The 16,280-nt window shown below is 53.4% G+C and overlaps 1 long non-coding RNA gene across 1 annotated transcript; it reads right to left on the reverse strand.

Moving 5' to 3' along the window:
- Nucleotides 1-10,947: 10,947 nt before the first annotated feature.
- Nucleotides 10,948-11,469, reverse strand: LOC308071914. Its single transcript, XR_013931371.1, has 2 exons — nucleotides 11,370-11,469; nucleotides 10,948-11,338 (listed from the first exon to the last, which is right to left on the reverse strand). It is a non-coding gene; the product is annotated as an uncharacterized lncRNA (long non-coding RNA).
- Nucleotides 11,470-16,280: the final 4,811 nt, after the last annotated feature.

The raw sequence follows: 16,280 nt of genomic DNA on the forward strand, positions 1-16,280 counted from the left end.
CTTAGGATCCACAAGTTGCGATGCCTGCAGTTTGTAGTCCCTGCATGCACGGGCTATCTGCCCTGGCTGAAACCCGACAGGATAACAAATGGTGATTTCTTCAGGCAGCTTCCCTATGCAGACGTCCCAGGAACCCCTTTGGAAGAGTAACCCAGAGAGGGTTCTTCAGGGAAACCGCAGGCACGTCCAAAGCACGGAACTAATGAGGAGGACATGCATGAGGGAGTCTGTTTAGTAGCCACCTTATAGCTTGAAGTGAGCGAATTTTATTTGCTTTCTAAATCCATTTTCCTCTTGCCTAATACAATTGGAAGAGTGAGTTCCACCGCATTTTTTATGACGTATGAAATGTATTCTTTTTTAAAATCAGGTTTAAGCTTCTTGGCTTTGCTTCACGGTATGTGATGTCCCCTTTTTCTATGTACAGGTAACTCCACTGAAGACAGACAGATAAAGTTCTCTGTCGGCTCAGGGGAAGCACACATGCAGGGGTGCAGCACCCTCGTGTTGTAGCCAAAGTGATAAACCAGCCTTGCTCAGCGCAGCTCTCCATGCAAAAACCTCCATGGCAGCAAGGATCTCAAGCCTTGACTCCTTATCTTATCTTATCTTATCTTATCTTATCTTATCTTATCTTATCTTATCTTATCTTATCTTATCTTATCTTATCTTATCATCTTATCTTATCTTATCTTATCTTATCCTATCGTGTCCTATCTTGTGTTCTGTGTGGTGGGGTATTTTTTTTTTTTGAGTAGAGTGCCTTTTTTCAGCTATTTTGCCTTTGTAGAGTTTGGATGGGTGCCTTTGGTTTGTGTATGAAGTTTCGTCTGGTTGTTTTTCTGCTGTGCTGCTGGATGGTGGTGTTTTTTCTGTCTTGAAACCATCGTTACTGGTCTAATATATCTCCTGCAGGTCAGGCAGTGTCACTTCTGGTGTGGTCTGACTCATTTCTGGTGAGCTGGTAGGTAGGTATGGAGGACTTGTGGTCCCTCCATGGAGAATGACTGCTAGAGGACTAACAGGCAGATCTGTGGAGGGGTGAGAGGATTGCTGGCCCGTAGGTAATGACTGTCAGAGGACTAAGTGTACTTGAATTTATGTGGGCTTCCAAATTCATGGTTATTTCTCCTGCCTGAGGAAAAGCCATGGGAAGTCATCAGCCACACAGAAGGACAAGGGGTTTCCCAAGGCTACGTGGCTTCTTGGGTTTTGTTTTTGAGTAAGACACCTACCAAGAGGCTGCTGTCATGAAGTTTAGGGACATTTTGTAAAGTCCTGCACTCAAGTATTTTGTGACTTGAACCATTGCTGACAAAGTGGTGGAGGTTTGTCTGCACATTTTGGATGCTTTGGAGTTGGACATCTGCTCATGGTGGTGACTTCAAGCAGGACTTGGCTCCTGTCTCAAGGCACAATGTCTGCTTAGGGCGAGGTTCATCATCCACGATTGTGAATGTGAACCCGTATTGCAAATAGGTTTCTTGGTCATTTTGGATTTTAAGGAGGCAATTTCTTGTCAGATCTGTTTCAATCATCCTTGGGTTTGCCTCTTCACATGGCTGGCAAAGAGCTCGTAAAGAGGAGTGTGAGAAGGGGCAGTGCTGCCATTTCCCTCTCGGTCGCTCGTGCTGCAGTTACCAGTTATCTTCCACCTATGGTTTCTTTGCAGGCATCTCTTTAAGCCACTTGTCTGTTTTGTGAGGGTAGTGGACCTAACAGGAGACCTTTTGTTCCTCATTGGTGCCTCAGAGGTTTAGCTGTCATTGTTTGTTTTCTTGCTTTTTATTTGCTGTGCTTTATTTTTGGAGCTTCCTGTAGCTCTTTGGGTTTCTGTGCTTAAAGGAGATCTCTCCAGCCAGGAGTGAGATGTCCAGAAAGGACTGTCCTTGTACACTGCTGCCAGCCCTCGGTCTGGAGAAGTGTCTGGCAGAGCTGTATGCTTAACAGTAATGTAAATCAAATGCATCTCAGGTGGGGACCCTTTAGAGCAAAGAAGAGAATGTAAGAAACACTTCAGGGATATGCATCTGGTGAGGATAAAAGTACGTGCTTTAACATGAGTTTTGCATTCTTTGGCAGTACCTACTAAAAAGCCTGCTTCAGAAAAAGATGAAGAAATCGCTTCCGATTTCTGTGTCTGAGCAAAAGAACTAGTCTGCTCGCACAGCGAACTGATGCGAAGAGCCATTTTTTGGCATTATTGGATGCCCCATCTGACTTTGATGGGGACAGGTTGGATGGGGCTTTGAGCAACCTGGTCTTACGGAAGGCGTGCCGGCCCATATCACGTGGTCGAAACTAGATGGTCATTAAGGTTCCTTCCAACCCAAACCCTTCTGTGATTTTATGATTCTATGAAATGGAGGCAATAGAGGGTAGGAGGACAAGGTCTTGCTGTGACAGGGGTCGACCTGGTGGGAAGACCCCAAATGAATTTCCCATTTGTAGACTTGACATGACTTCTCACTGTCATAGAAATCGCTCCAAGTAAATGAGTGAACCCCAGTGAAAGCTTCAAGAGCAGCCCTAAGCAAACATCACTTTTTTTTTTCTTGGGGTTTTTTCCCCTGTCCCCTAGGTGCTCTGATTTGAAAACTGGTCAGCAGACTTCATCCTCATCTGTGCTATCATACGCCCGCTCCTTCCACAGTCAGTGGGAGGCCAGCAGCCAGCTGGCAGGTCCTGTGGGACCACAAGATCAGCCTTGTTGGACTAAGGTAAGTCTGAGGAGGTGGACCAGGGCACCAGATGGACAGTGGGTTTCTTTCTGGGGTCTTGGCATTGCTCTCTTCTGCCCTTCCCCCCACCCCACCCCACCCCACCCCACCCCACCCCACCCCACCCAGCTTTCTTCACAGCCACAATGCTGCTCCCTCTCAAAGCATCCCACCTAGATCCATCCTACTTGTGTGCCTTTGGGCCCTCTACCTTCACAGCCCTCCAGGAGGGCCTTTGGGAGGTCTTTAGCTGTCCCCTCACAGAGATTCTGGGGGTTCCCCACTGCTCTGTTTCTGTCAGGAGGAAAGCACAGGAGCTTTTCGCATCTCTCAGCAGGACATGGCGATGGGCATGGAGGACGCTCCAGAGAACAGCAGCTCCTCCACTAGAGCCAGCACCAGCCAGCTCACCTGGGCAGGTGTGCGAGAGGCAGCTGTAGGTTGGCTGTGGCCCATCTTGTCAAGCAGGCTCAGCATCACCGCCTATTTGGGCTCGTGCTTACGTCGCTGCTTCTGCAGCTGTAGAAGGCTGGTGTCTGCATGCCCATGCTGGGCATGTGCGCCTCACGCTGTGCAAAAACGTGGCAAGAAAGGGGAGCGCAGATCCAGCCCTTATTCCTACATACAGAGGAGTGGTGCCAGGAAGAGAACCTGCAGCAGATCCCTGTGGTGGGGAAACATTCTCCGCAGCTGATTTGCGCACCCCGCAGACTATGACCACTCAGCAGGGAAGCGGAAGAGGAAAACTAGTCCATGTCGTGACCAGGGATAATGCAGCTCCAGGGCCCTCCAATGGCAGCTCCCAGTATTCTCCTGCACGCAGGGCTGCTCGGGAGCAAACCCTGCTGAGGCAGAGAGAGCAGAGCAGACCCTTGCGGCATGGCTACTACGATCTCCACAACCGGTTTGTGAACTACACAGAGTACCACCATGCAGGTAGGAGGAGGAAAAGGAGGAGAGTTTTGGTGCATTAGAGATGCGGCTCAGGGAAATACTCAGGGTGCTGCAGTGGAGACAGGGGCAGGCTGTGACCCTGGATGAGGGTGGAGCACAGCATCTGACTTCTGCAATGTCAGAGAGGAGGAGGTGGAAAAGGATCCAGGAAGCACTAGAACTGCCCCCAGCAGGGACCAAGCTGCACAAAGGGCACCAGCAGCCCACCCTGTCCCTCCTCTCAGTGCTGCCTGTGGCCAGGAAGAGCTCACAGGGAGCTTCCAGAGACTCGGACAGCTCTGCCAGCTGGCCCACCTGCCCATGGGTCCATCAAGGAAGAGCTTTGATCCCTGTTCTGCTTTGGGGATCACCTTGCAAAAACAACACACATTTGGAACCCACAGGCAGAAAAGCCAAAGCCAGAATTGAAAGCAGTTGTTGACCTTGCACGTGTAATTGATGGGGCATTTACTTCTCTGTAGGTTCTGGGGGAACTGGTGGAAATACCCAGTGTGGGAAGTTTATGCTATGGGATTTTGAAAGCTGTGTACTTGCATGGGCCCTTCTTGCAATCTTTTTAAATTTGGAGTTCAAGTCACTGAAATGGAAATGGGCTGGATGAGCCAACAGTGAGCAGGGCTAAAATGGACTGAACAGCCGGGCCCAGCGGGGGCTGCTCAGTGGCACCGAGAGTAGTGTGAGGCCAGAACCAGCAGTGTCACCCAGGGGTCAGTACTGCGTCCAGTCCTCTTTGACAGCTTCCTTAACTAACAGTCTGCATGACGGGGCACAGGGCACCCTCAGCAATTTGGTAGATGGTGCCAAAGCGGGACGAGTGGCACTTAGGCCAGGGGGCCGTGCTGCCATCGCGAGGGACCTGGGCAGGCTGGAGAGGTGGGCTGACAGGGACCTCATGCAGTTCAGACCTGCTTCAGCACACACAAAGCAGCCCTGTGCTTGATGGCAAAGAGGCAATGTACCATGAAGCCTAAAGAGTGAACGAACAAAGGAGGGGAGGAGTTAGGGCAGACTCCATCATAACTTCAGGGATCAGTCAACAGGCTGAACTTGTCTCCTCCCACACAGGGACACCTACTGGGCAAGAACTTTATTCTGTGACTTAACTCATGCTAGCTATTGTTAGCCGTATGGTTTTCAGCTTGTTTTACAGTCAGTGTGCTATCACCGGCAATCATTGAACCTTATTCTGAGACAAACTTGTGTTTTTTGGATAATAAGCATCTTCAGCTGAATCCATTTTTTGTATAAATCTCTGGATATTTGAGTAGTTGACTCCGTGATGCTGTCACCAGGGGTCCCCGAATAGGTTGGTCAAATCACCCCCCGATACAGGGGGCTGTCAAAGCACAGGTAGCGGGGCAGGCTGGTCGGGCACAAGGGTCTCATCTTTCTTGGGAAATCGACAGGGAAATCAAAGAGAAAGGGTTCAAGGATACCCCCCTTTCTTAACGTGACACCCCCTCAAGTTCCAAATGTCCCCGTACACAGTTTCTTCCTCCATTTTCCAAATGGCCCTGAAGGAACTGGGGAAAAAATTTACCCAAATCTCAGTAACCAAGATGATTTTCACCGAATCACAGAATGGTCGAGGTCAGAAGGCACCTCTGGAGATCAGCTAGTCCAGCCCCTGCTAAATCAGGTTCACCCAGAGCAGGTTGAACAGAATGACGTCCAGTCAGGCTCTGAATGTCTCCAGCAGAGAAACTGTCTTTTACTTGAATGTGCAGTGTCTTTGGGAAGGTAGTAAAAAAGCCTTCCAAACTGTTCTTCTCATGTCACAGACTTGTTTTGCAAACATCTGCAAAGCAGCAGTGGTTGCCATGGCTGTCTCCTCCTGGAGATAACATTCACGGAGACCAAAACTCTCACCCTGCCTGAGGAATGGTGGCATTCCAAAAAAGAGCTGTAACAAGGTCCTCAAACCCTTGCCACGTTCCTGCAGCACTGACTTGGGAGATCCTCTTGATTTGGCATCACCTGGAAGCTACGCTGACACCACTCCAGAGGGCTATCCTTCACAGCACCAAGCAGTTGCTCTTGGGAGGACAGGCTTGCTTCTTCTCACTCTCCATCTCAAAGCCCCCATACTGAATTCCCAGTACTATTTTCTTTTTAAAATAAAAGTCAACCAAACAGCCACCCGCAGCAAAACCAGGTGGAAGACACTTGCTTTGAACTAGATGTCAGGACTTTCCCTATCCTGCAGCTCAGTCCATGGCCATGTGGTCCATGTGAAGGCACCCTCCAGATCACCAGCTTCTCTTTGGGTGCATTTCAGATTTCACAAATTGGCAGGGCATTTTTACTTGCACACTATAAATATCCATTACACCAATAAAGGTACGAGTATGACAGCAGCTACAGAATGCTGTGAAGGAAGTTTCTGAAATTGTAGCCACATAGGGTAGAAACTCCTGATCTGGCTCCATTCAATCTGGGACCATCACTGGGAACCACGGAACTTGGCCAGCACAAGCTCTATTAGGTAGCAGGTTAAATGAGGCAGAGGAGAAGCCCACCACTCTGCTGAGCTGGGTTCTTGGCACCAAGGTACCTCTGTGACATTTTCACTGTGCTGCAGTGTAAAGACGGCCTGTGATTTTCAGAAACTGAAGATCAGTCTTTAAAATGCAACTCCTTGGGCAATAATAATACTGTGTCAAGTAAATACATACACCCCTCACCAATGGAGTTTTTTTTTTTTCTTTGTACCCTTGCTGCTTCTGCAGAAGCCAGTAGCGCAGAGGGCTGAGGGTACAGCTGCACAGAGTGGCTTCTGTTTTGTGAGCTCTAACTAAGCGTGCAATGGACAGCCGTTAAGATTGGGAAAGCTCACAAAAAGCTTAAAAACAGATAAACCACAACATTTCTTTCTTTTTTTATAGAACTCCTTAGATTACTCTTCTTTTTATAAAAATGAGAAATCAGGGGTTAGTCATGCTTTGTATGCTATTGACGTGCGGAATTAGACTCTATAACTCGAAAGTTATAAAGTAGGTATGTTTATTGCGCGCAGATGCACGGGGGATCGCTCCTCCACAAGCGTGCATGCCCAAAGTGTTGAACCATCTCACATTTATACAATGAAACAAATGAATATTCAATTAACGCCTATACATATTCGTTACCTAAACCCCGCTTCGTATGTTAATTAGCTTATCAGTCCGTTTCCTGGAATGTGGTGGTCTTGCAGGTTTGTAGGTGATTCATGTCCTTGTGACCATCTGAACTTCTCCAGCAAGGAGACTTAGCACTCCCTCCCTCTAGATAGCATTGGAATATCTCTCATCCTTTTCTCATTCTTTTTTAAAATAGCCCCTTTGTTAGAGGAAGAGGGGCAGGGTCTCCTCAAAACTGTAGTTGTCTCCTCAGAGCTGTGTGCCTATGTGACCAGACACCGCACCCATGACCAGTCACCATACCCACCTTCCTTGAGCAGACACATACAATCATGTGTCGATGTCCATTGTCCCCATTTCACACTATTTCTCCATATCAACACTATTTCTCCATATCAATCCCCCCTTTTCTATCAAACTAAGTAAATTCTTTTACTTAAGCAGTCTTCCCAAATGATATAAAGCATCATACATAAGCATTACCCTTTTAAACATTCTCCAAACCCACAAATATAACATAATGGTTAGTATTAAGGAAATTCCTAAACTGATCAATAAGATCACAATAGGGTGTACCATAGTGTTAAGAATTGATTCATCTTTTCTACCTGGCCACTCGATTGTGGTCGGTATGGGGTATGTAATTGCCAATCTATTCCTAGATGGTGGCTGATCTGTTGCACTATTCTGGACACAAAATGTGGTCCTCTATTCGAGGACATTACCGCTGGAACTCCAAACCTAGGTATTATCTCTTGGAGTAGTATTTTGGTCACTTCCCAGGCTTTAGCAGTTCTGCATGGGAAGGCTTCTGGCCAACCTGAAAAGGTATGTGTTAGTACCAATAAATATCGATACCCCCCTTTTCAAGGAAGTTCTGAGAAATCGATCTGCCAATGTTGCCCTGGAACATTTCCTCTACTAATGTTCCCTAGTTTTATTTTATTTGCTTTATTGGGATTATTGCATAAACACATTTCACATTGCTGAGTCACCTGTTTTATTACAGTATACAAGTTTTGCCCTGTCAATTTCTGATTTAGACTTTTATATAAAGCATCAGCTCCCCAATGCGTCTTATTAATAATAGGGCTGTGGTCCATATTAAATTGGATGGTACCACTATACGACCATCCCTTAAATAAGTCCACTTACTTAATTTTATTTTATCATTCATGTCCTGAATTACCTTGAAGTTTTCTTTAGAATAGTTTGGCTCTTGATCTGTACTTACAGTTTGGATTTTATCGCCTGGTATTAAGGATAATTCCTCATTTCCTACCTCCTCTGTTACTTGTCTGGCCTCATGGTCGGCCAGGCGGTTTCCAATTTCCAAATCAGTGCCTCAATGGGCCATCTTATGTTCTTCCTTCCTGGATGACCCTCTTATAACAGAGGGGGCCATTCCTCACATCAAGGTCTGGCATGGCATATGTTCCCACCACTCAACGCCTACTGGGTTGCAGCCAGCAGCGGAGCTCAAGATTCTTCTTGGTGGCAAACACAGAGGCCAACCCAGTCTTGCCCTTGACTATGGTAGGAGGCACCTGACCAACCTTATTCCTTGTACTTCGTTGTCAATGCAGTTTCATCTGCACATCCCATAATAAGTCACTGTCACAGCAAAACACACAGATTTACAGTAGTAGAACTACTACAGAGTGTATTTTATCTCAGTTTTTATGCCAATACCCCCCACAGCCCTGCTGACCAAGGGATATTGTTTTACCTGAACTAGGCAGGCCTTCCCTTATCATTTTTACTGTAACAGGTAAAGCATTTTTTTTTGCCTTACCTGGAATTTATTTCCAGATTTACCTGGTTAAAGATTTCTTTTACTTCAGGGAGGTCCTCTTTTCCACTTTTCTGTTGAATTAAAGATAAGCTCAAGATTTCAATCACTTGATCGTTTTAAACTTTTGGTTTCATTTCTCCTTTTTTAAATGTCTAGATGTTCTAACAAATCTCATCCCAACAAAGATTTTGGTGAACTTGGCATTCTTGTTTGTTTTTTTAGTTTGTACTTTAAAGGTTTCAGGATGTTTTCCTGGTGGCCAGCAGCTCCCACAACTGTAACAATTTTTTTAATTTTTTTTTTATTTTTTTTTTTACTGAAGTTTAACAAATAAGTTGGTTTTGTATTTACTAAAATTCCACCTCATACCCATTCCCTGCCCTAAAGGGGCCGTTACCGGTCCTGTTGTACTCCAAATGCTGCAGCAATTGGGGTGACATTGTCAGGTCCTTCTGCTCAATTGTCAGCAACAGCAACCCCCTCCTCCTTACCATCAGAAGGGTTCGGGGCAGGAGATGCTCTTCCTGCTCTGCAGGTTACACAAGCCTGCCTCTGCAGCAGCACTTCTGTTTTAACTCTTTCTTACCCTGAATGCAAATCTGCTCCTTGTTGCTTTAAGTCTGTGTTCTTACATATCAGCCTTTGCAGGCAAACAGAAAACATCCTGCCATGCATCCCAGCATGATTCAGTCGCACCTTCGAGGTGCTACAGGGGTTTGTACAAACTCACCCCAATACTTTAACACTTTCACAAGGTCTTTGATTCTCCACCCAACCCCATCTCAGGTTTTACATACATCAGTACAAGTTTTTATCTTACAACGTGTTTCATTCTGGTTGCTCCACAGAAGGAACCGCAACTCTAGCTTTTTAACACAAAAATTTCAACAAGAACATCTTTCCAGTTTAGGTCTCAGGTTTTTTTCCTATCCTTTTCTAGAGCCACAATCAAAGATCAGGTGATGTTAATCTCGCACTCTTTCTAGTGCTAGTACCATAGGATCTCGAGGGGGTACTAATCCACAGTCCTTTTGCCACTCAGGTTTGTCCTGGAGGACGAAGAACATGTCTGCATATGATACTTCGTCCCATTTTCCTCTCTTCTCAGAAACAGCATTAATCGCAGGGGAGTGTTATAATCTAACGTTCCTCCTTCCTGAGGCCATTTCGCATTACTTCCCAATTTATACAAAGGCCACCACTGATTACAATATTTAATCCATTTCCTTCTATTTTCGGTGCCACCCTGTCCTACGATATCCCTCCAATGTTTTAATACACAGCCTAAGGGCGATTTTTCACAGGGCTTACTCCTTCCATTTCCTATTTTGCAATTTTAATTTACTTTGTTTTTCTCTGGCCGCCTTAGCCACCCAAGATCGGAAACGCAGATAGAGCTCCTTACTCGTTTTGCACTCAAACGCGCGTCTCAAGCACTCTTACACTCGCACTCAATCAAAATAATTAAGCTATACACGGAAAATCAAAATGCGCATCTCAATCACACCATTCACACTCTCCGGGCAGCCCCCAGTCACACAAGCAGTATGTTATATGGTACCGTGCACTTATGTACAACTTTTAGGAACACTGACAGTTCACAAAGTATGCATTTCAATGAACAATTGCCAAAAAATAAACAACAAACAAACCCCCAATTTTTTCCTGGTCTTAAGCAGAGTGTTAAGTTTTCCGCTATTTGCCACGAATTACCAGAATATTACTATTTTTCAACATCCATTTCATAACTCCAAGTTTTGAACATGTAACAAGACAACACATAGAACAAACAAGACACAGAGCGCTATTTCAGTTGTTACATTCTAGGAATTCCCCAATTCTTAAGACAACCTAAAGGAAGTTTTTAGCTTCCCCCTTTTTTTTTTTTTTTTTCCTACGCAAAAGTTTCCCTTTTACTTTTGCTATGAGGTCCCTCTTGTTCCTGTGAGATTCCGCCTTATTCCGTCCCACCCCCTGCTTTCCGTCACGAGGCCTCCGGGCTTTTAGGAATGGCAGTAACCTCGGGTTTGCTCGATCTGCCCTCAAGATCGCTAGCGGCCACCCCTTGGTCAGCAAACCCCCTCCCAAGGTACCTTTCCTCCTGGGGACTACGCTGCGCGCCGGACGTCTCCGTGCGTCTCACCAGCCGCCCCGTTACTAAACATACCGTTTTATCCGCGGATCCAGGGGTTCTCTTCTGCTCCCGGGTGAACAGCTGAGAAGAGGAGGCTCCTCCGAGGAAATCTCCCGGGGCGCGCCTAGGAGCGTCCGCTCCGCAGCTGGTCCCTCGGCCGAGCAGAAATTCTCCTGCCTGGCTCGCCAAAACTGACGTGCGGAATTAGACTCTATAACTCGAAAGTTATAAAGTAGGTATGTTTATTGCGCGCAGATGCACGGGGGATCGCTCCTCCACAAGCGTGCATACCCGAAGTGACAAACCATCTCACATTTATACAATGAAACAAATGAATATTCAATTAACGCCTATACATATTCGTTACCTAAACCTGCTTACTCTCACTTCGTATGTTAATTAGCTTATCAGTCCTTTGCCTGGAATGTGGTGGTCTTGCAGGTTTGTAGGTGATTCACGTCCTTGTGACCATCTGAACTTCTCCAGCAAGGAGACTTAGCACTCCCTCCCTCTAGATAGCATTTGAATGTCTCTCATCCTTTTCTCATTCTTTTTTAAAATAGCCCCTTTGTTAGAGGAAGAAGGGCAGGCGTCTCCTCAAAACTGTAGTTGTCTCCTCAGAGCTGTGTGCCTATGTGACCAGACACCGCACCCATGACCAGTCACCATACCCACCTTCCTTGAGCAGACACATACAATCACAGTCGATGTCCATTGTCCCCATTTCACACTATTTCTCCATATCAGAGTCAGGGGGGCCTTTGGGGTTCTGCCGGCTCGGGTAGGAGGTGGGGGGGTGGTCCAGTCCACTTGCTAGGCTGTCGTCGAGTCTGGGGGCCCTTGGGGGCCTTGATGGCTCGGGTAGAGGGTGGGGTGGGGTGGTCCGGTCCCCTTTCTAGGGCCGGCAGGCCAGTGTCGAATCAGGGGGTGGGGGGGTGCCCTGCTGGCTCGGGTACAGGGTGGAGGGGAGTGGTCCGGTCCCCTTGCAGGGCCGGCAGGTAGGCGTCAAGTTGGGGGGCCTTTGGGGTCCCTTCCGGCTCCGGTAGGGCGTGCTGGGGTGTGGTCCTGTCCCCTTTCTTGGGTTGGCAGGCCGGGGTCGAGTAGGGGGCCCTTTGGGGGCCCTGCCGGCTCAGGAACGGGGGGTAGGGGTGGTCCAGTCCCCTTTCTAGGGCTGGCAGGCCAGGGTCGAGTAGGGGGCCCTTTGGGGGCCCTGCTGGCTCGGGAACGGGGGTGTAGGGGTGGTCCGATCCCCTTTCTAGGGCCAGCAGGCCGGTGTTGAGTTGGGGGGCCAGGGGGGACCCTGCCAGCTCGGGAACAGCGTGGGGGGTGGGTGGGTCCAGTACCTTTGCTAGGCCAGCAGGCCGGCAACGAGTCTGGGGGGCCATTGGGGGCTCTGCCGGTTCGGGTAGGGGGTGGGGCTGATACTCCGCTCCCCTTGCTTAACCGTCAGGCCACCATCAAGTCAGGGGGCCTTTAGGGGCCCTGCCGACTAAGGTACAGGTTGGGGGGGGGTCCGGTCCCTTTGCTAGGCCAGCAGGCCAGCGACGAGTTGGGGGGCCCTTGGGGGCCCTGCCTGCTCGGGTACGGGGTAGGGGGGGCGGTCCAGTCCCCTTGCTAGGCCGGCAGACTGGCGTCGAATCGGGGGGGCCTTGGGGGCCCTGATTCTCAGGTAGGGGGTGAGGGGGGGCGGTCCGGTCCCCTTTCTAGGGCCGGCAGGCCGGCGTCGAATCGGGGGGCCGGGGGGGCCCTGCTGGCTCGGGTACGGCAGTGTAGGGGGGGTCCGATCCCCTTGCTAGGCCGGCAGGCCGGTGTCGAGTCAGGGGCCTTTGGGGGCCCTGCCGGCTCAGATACGGGCGGGGGGGGGGGGGGGGGGGGGGGGGAGCAGTCCAGTCCCCTTGCTAGGCCGGCAGGCCGGCGTCAAGTCGGGGGGGCTGGGTGGGGTCCTGCTGGCTCGGGTACAGGCGGGGGGTTGGGTGGGTCCGCTTGCTAGGCCGGCAGGCCAGCATTGACTCAGGGGGCCTTTGGGGGCCCTGCTGGCTCTGGTAGGGGGTGCGGGGGAGTGGTCTGGTCCCCTTTATCGGGCTGGCAGGCCGGTGTCGAGTCGGGGGGCCTTTGGGGGCCCTGCCAACTCGGGTACGGGGGGGTAGGGGGCGTCCGGTCCCTTTTCTAGGGCCGGCAGGCCGGGGTTGAGTCAGTGGGCCTTTGGGGGCCCTGCCGGCTCGGGAACTGGGGGCGTAGGGTGGGGTTTGGTCTCCTGGCTAGGCTGGCAGGCCAGCGTCAAGTCGGGGGGCCTTTGGGGGCCCTGCCAGCTCAGGTAGGGGGTGGGGGGGGGCAGCCTGGTCCCCTTGCTAGACCGACAGGCCGGCATCAAGTCGGGGGGCTGGTGGGGGCCCCGCTGCCTTGGGTATGGGGTGGGGGGGTGTGCTCCGGTCCCCTTGCTAGGCCAGCAGGCTGGCGTCGAATAGGGGGGCCGGTGGCAGCCCTGATGGCTCGGGTATGGGGTGGGGGATGCAGTCCTGTCCCCTTGCTAGGCCAGCAGGCCGGCAAGAAGTCAGGGGGCCCTTGGGGGCCCTGCTGCCTCGGGTATGGGGGGGTAGGGTTGGTCAGGTCCCCTTTCTAGGGCCAGCAGGCCGGGGTCGAGTCAGGGGGCCAGGGGCCCCTGCCGGCTCGGGTACAGGGTGGAGGGGGGCAGTCCAGTCCCCTTGCTGGGCTGGCAGGTAGGCGTCGAGTCAGGGGGCCAGGAGGTCCCTGCCGGCTTGGGTACGGGATGGAGGGGGGTGGAGCGATCCCCTTGCTGGGCCAGCAGGCTGGCGTCGAGTCAGGGGGCCGGTGGGCACTCTGCCAGCTCGGGTATGGGGGGGTAGGAGGGGTTTCGGTCTCCTTGCTAGGCTGGCAGGCCAGCATCGAGTCGGGGGGCTGGTGGGGGCCCTGCCGACTCGGGTAGGGGGTGGGGGGGGGGGCAATCCGGTCCCCTTGCTAGACCAACAGGCCGGCGTCGAGTCGGGGGGCTGGTGGAGGCCCTGCCAGCTCGGTTAGGGGGTGGGGGGTGCGGTCTGGTCCCCTTTATAGGCCAGCAGGCAGGCGTCGAGTTGGGGGGCCTTTGGGGGTCCTGCCAGCTCGGGTATGGGCGGGGGGAGTGAGTGGGTCCACTTGCTAGGCCGGCAGGCCGGCATCGAGTCACAGGGCCTTTGGGGGCCCTGCCGGCTCGGGTACAGGGAGCAGGGGGTCCGGTTCCCTTGCTAGGCCATCAGGCCGGGGTCGAGTTGGGGGGCCTTTGGGGGCCCTGCCGACTCATGAACGGGGGGGTGGGTGGGGGGGGTGGGGTTGGGGGTGGGGGGTCCGCTCCCCTTGCTAGGCCGGCAGGCCGACATCGAGTCAGGGGGCCTTTGGGGCCCCTGCCAGCTCAGGTATGGGGTAGGGGGGCAGTCCGGTTCCCTTGCTAGGCCGGCAGGCCGGCGTCAAGTCGTGAGGTCTTTGGGGGCCCTGCCAGCTCCAGTACGGGTTAGAGGGGGGCGGTCCAGTCCCCTTGCTAGGCCAGCAGGCTGGTGTCAAGTCAGGGGGCCGGTGGGGGCTCCGCCACCTTGGGTACGGGGGGGGTAGGGGGGGACCCATTCCCCTCGCTAGGCCGGCAGGCCAGCGTCGAGTCAGGGGGCCGGTGGGAACCCTGCCAGCTCAGGCACGGGGCCGGGGGGGTGTCGGTCCCCTTGCTAGGCCTGCAGGCCAGCGTTGATTTGGGGGGCCTTTGGGTGCCCTGCCGGCTCAGGTAGGGGGCAGGGGGGTGGGTGGGTACCTTTGCCAGGCCGGCAGGCCAGCGTCCAGGCAGGGGCCGGTGGGGGCCCTGCCGGCTGGGGTATGGGGTGGGGGGGCAGGGTCGGTCCTCCATCTAGACCGGCAGGCCAGCGTCAAGTCGGGGGGCTGGTGGGGGCTCCGCCACTTTGGGTATGGGGTACGGGGCGGGGGGGCCGGTCCCTTTGCTAGGCCTGCAGGCTGGCGTCGAGTCGGGGGGCCAGTGGGGACCCTGCCGGCTCAGGTATGGGGTGGGGGTCGGGGGTCGGTCCACTTGCTAGGCCTGCAGGCCAACGTCAACGGGGGCCAGGGGGGGCCCTGCTGGCTCAGGTACGGGGTGGGGGGAGGGGGTTTGGTCCCCTTGCTAGGCCTGCAGGCCGGTGTCGAGTCGGGGGCCGGTGGGGGCCCTGCCAGCTGAGGTACGGGGTGGGGTGTGTCGTTCCCCTTGCTAGGCTGGAAGGCCAGTGTTGAGTCGGGGGCCGGTGGGGGCCCCATCTGCTTGGGCACGGGGTAGGGGGTGGGGGTTGGTCTTCTTGCTAGGCCGGTAGGCTGGGATCAAGTCGGGGGGCCTTTGGGTGCCCTGCCGGCTCGGATACGGGGAGGCTGGGGGGTCGGTCCCCTTGCTAGGCCGGCAGGCTGGGATCGAGTCTGGGGGCCGGTGGGTGCCATGCCAATGGGGGAGGGGCCTTGCTAGGCTGCAGGCTGCGATCCAGTCGGAGGGCCGGTGGGTGCTGTGCTGGTTGGGGGGGGGGCTTTCTAGGCCGGCAGGCCAGGATCGAATCAGGGGGCCGGTGGGTGCCATGCCGGTGGAGGAGGGGCCTTGCTAGGCTGGCAGGCCAGGATAAGGTCGGGGGGCCGGTGGGTTCCGTGCTGGTGGCGGGGGGCCTTGCTAGGCCGGCAGGCCTTGGTCGAGTCGGGGGGCTGGTGGGTGCCGTGCCGGTGGGGGGGGGCAGTGGGGGCTGTGTGTGGAGGGTGTGGGGGTGGTGTCCACCCTCCTACTTGACACCACCCCCCCCTCAATACAATCCCCCAACTCGACCCCACCTCCCAACTGGACTGCACCCCCTGACTCAACCCCACCCCCATTCGACCTTACTCCCCGAGTCAACCCGACCCGCTGACTTGACCCCACCCCCTCAATCGACCCCAATCCCCTACTCGACCCCACCTCTTAACCCGACCCCACCCCACACTCGATCTCATCCCCCGGCTCGACCCCACACCCCGACTCAAACCCACCCCCGCAACTTGACTTCACCCTCCAAATCGACCCCTCCTCTTCTCGACCCCACCCCCCGACTTGACTCCAAACCCCCACTTGACCCCATGCCCCCTCTCGACACCACATCCACAGTCGACCCCACCCCCAGAATCGACACCACCCTCGCACTCGACACCAACCCTCGACTCTACCCCACCTCCCCACTCGACCCCAGCCCTGACTCGACCCCATCCCCCACTCGACAGCACACCCCCAATCGACCCCACCCCCCGAATCGAATCCACCCCCCCACTTGACACAATCCCCTGACTCGATCCCACCTCCCCAGTCGACCCCACCCCCCCACTGGATGCCATCCCCTCTCGACCTTACCCCCCCTTACCCCCCGACTCAACCCCACCGCCTGACTAGACCCCACTCCCCCATTAGACACCACCCCCCAACTGACCTCACTCCCCGACTCTGCTCCACCCCCGCACTCGACCCCACCCCTTGACTCGACCCCACCCCTTGTCTCGACCCCACGACCCGACTCGACCCCACCTCTCGA

Source organism: Falco punctatus (genome assembly GCF_963210335.1).
Source record: "Falco punctatus genome assembly, chromosome: 12".
Taxonomy (NCBI): Eukaryota; Metazoa; Chordata; class Aves; order Falconiformes; family Falconidae; genus Falco; species Falco punctatus.